We start from the raw sequence: 3,283 nt of genomic DNA, 5'->3' as shown, positions 1-3,283 counted from the left end.
CGAGCTCCTAGATCCCTACAGTCATCTGCCTTATTTGTAGTTGCCACCAGGATGCTGAGTAGGGTGGGAAAAATCATGGATGAAGGTGCAGCAACCTTGACCGCATCCTCAGCATCTCCCAGCATCGTTCCACATGTCCTTGGCCAGATGCCCCAGGCTAGCGCCCTGCCCCTGCCGCCATTCCCAGCAGGTGATCAGAGGCCACCAAGTGGGAACTCCCTCAATCATCTTTTTCTCCATCTCCTCTACCTCTGGACTTTCTTCTCTTCAGAAATAATTTTGTGCTCTGGATCTTCTCGTTTCCAAATTTTAGGACTTGGCTTTGGGGATTCTCATCCTTCTGCATCTTCTATCTCTCCCTCTCCTATGCCTCCAAAACATGGTAAGCGTTTCCATTCTTTAAAAAAAAAAAAAAGGCTACTTTTCCCTGCTTCCTCTTCATTCCACCGCCTTTCCCTCTCCTCCCTCCCACAATCAAGATGAAAGAGGAATTGACACTCAGTCTCCATATATCCTTCCCTCTCTTGGAGGTGGATTGGGAGAGTGAAGGAAAGCTAGGTACTCTTCACAAACTTGGAAATAAGGTGATCATTTGATATTTAATAAATCTTAAATCATGGATAGAGGTAGAATGTCTCTAGGCCTATAAATAAAACTTCAACAGTGATATTTATATGTATAGGAGGATATTATTATTGAAATTTTATCTGATGTATTTTTCATCCCTAGGCGTTCTCATGGTCCTGTGGATCCCCGACCATTGAAGGTGGAGACTCCATTCTTACAGGCAAATCCTAGATACAGTCTTAACTTTTGAAAGAGCAAAACAGAAACCAAAGTTTAGAAACACAGACTTTCATTTGACGAGTCAGGGTCTATGATGAAAATAAAAGTTTTGTACATAGTGGGATTTATCCCAGGAATGCAAGGGTAGATCAACATAAGAAAATCAATCAATGTAATACACCGCATTCACAGAAAAAAGGCAGGTGGGGGGAACCCCCACAGATAATCATCTCAATCAACACAGAAAAAACATTGGACAAAATCCAATATCCTTTCCTGATGAAAACACTCAGAAAACTAGGAACAGAAGAGAAATTCTTCAACTTGATAAACAGCATTTATGAAAAACCCATAGTTAGCATTATACTCAATGGTAAAAGACTGAAAGCTTTCCCCCTAAGATGAGGAACAAGATAAGGATGTTCACTTTCATCTCTGCTCTTCAGCATTGTACTGGGAGACCCAGCCAGAGCAATTAGGCAAGAAAAGAAATAAGAGGCATCTGAACTGGAAAGGAAGAAGTAAAACTATCTCTGTTTCAAATGACATAATCCTGTGTTTAGAAAATCCCAAAGAATACACACATACATGCACACGCACGTAAAACGAAGAAGCAAATAAAACAAAATCCTATTAGAGCTAATAAATAAATTCAGCAGAGTTACTGGGAGCAAGATCAACACACAGTCAATTATGTTTTTATACACTACAATGAACAATCCAAAAGGGTAATTAAGAAAACAATTCCATTTATAATAACATTCAAAATCATAAAATACCTTGGAATAAATTTAACTAAGCAGGTGAAAAAATTTTATACCGAAAACTATAAAATACTGCTGAAAGAAATTAAAGAAGACCTAAAGAAATGGAAAGACATCCCATGCTCATGGGTAGTGTTGATGTGGCAATACCACCTAAAGCTATCTACAGATTCAGTGCAATCCCTACCAAAATTCTAACAGCCTTTTTTGTGCAGAAATGGAAAAGATGATCCTCAAATTCACATGGAATTAGAAGTGGTTCCAAATAGGCAAAACAATATTGAAAAAGGAGAACAAAGTTGGAGGATTCACCTGTCCTGATTTCAAAACTTACTACAACCCTACAGTAATCAAACCAGTGTGGTACTGGCATAAGGATGGACATATATACCAATGGAATAGAATTGAGAGTCCAGAAATAAGCTCATACATCCACGGCCAATTTACATTCAACAAAAGTGCCAAGACCAATCAATGGAGAAAAAAATAGTCTCTTCAACAAATGGTGCTGGAACAACTGAATATCCACATGTAAAAGAATAAAGTTGGACACCTGCCTTACACCATATACAAAAATTAACTCCAAGTGGATCAACAACCTAAATATAGGCACTAAAACTATAAAACTTTTAAAAGAAAACATAGAGATGAATCTTTATGGACTTGGATTTGGAAATGGATTCTTAGATATGACACCAGAAGTGTAAGCCACAAAAGAAAAAAAAAGATAAATTTGACTTCATTAAAAAAAAAAAAAACTTTTGTACATCAAAGGACATTATCAAGAAAGTGAAAAGACAATCTATAGAATGGTATAAAATATTTGCAAATAATATAACTGATAGGTGTCTAGTATCCTGAATACATAAAGAACTCTTACAACTCAACAAAGAGACAAACAAAAAATAGAGCAAAGGACTTGGAGAGACATTCCTCCAAAGATATACAAATGGCCAACAGGCACATGAAAAGATGCTCAACATCATTAGTCATTGTTTTTGTTGTGTGCCTTCAGGTTGATTTCAACTCACAGTGATCCTATAGGACAGAGTAGAAATGCCCCATAGGGTTTCCTAGGCTGTAATCTTTTCAAGAGCAGAGCACCAGGTATTTTCTCCTGCAGAGTGGCTGGTGGATTCCAACTGCTCACCTTTCCATTGGCAGCTGAGTGCTTAACCATTGTGCCACAGGGGTTTTCATTAGTCATTAGGGAAATGTAAATCAAAACCACAGTGAGATACCACTTCACATCCATTAGGATGGCTATAATAAAAATTAAAAAATAAAAAGGAAAATAACAAGTATTGTCAAAGATGTGGAGAAATTGGGACCCTTGTCCATTGCTGGTGGGAAAGTAAAATGGTGCAGCCTTGTGGAAAACAGGTTCGGGATCCCTAAAAATGTTAAACACAGAATTACCATATAACCCAGCAATTCAACTAGGTATATATACTCAAAGAATTGAAAACAGGTACTCAAACAATTACATGAACATGCATGTTCATTGCAGCACTATTCACAATAGCCAAAAGGTGGAAACAACCCAAATATTCATCATCAGCTGAATGCGTAAACAAATTGTGGTATATACATACAATGGAATATTATTCAACCATAAAAATGAAGTACTGATAGATGTTACAACATGGATGAACCTCCAAAACATTATGCTAAGTGAATGCAGCCAGACACAAATGACAAATATTGTATGATTTCATTTATATGAACTATTC

Source organism: Trichechus manatus, unplaced genomic scaffold, assembly GCF_000243295.1.
Source record: "Trichechus manatus latirostris isolate Lorelei unplaced genomic scaffold, TriManLat1.0 scaffold00092, whole genome shotgun sequence".
NCBI classification, from domain to species: Eukaryota; Metazoa; Chordata; class Mammalia; order Sirenia; family Trichechidae; genus Trichechus; species Trichechus manatus.
Note: the sequence above shows the minus strand (reverse complement) of the source record.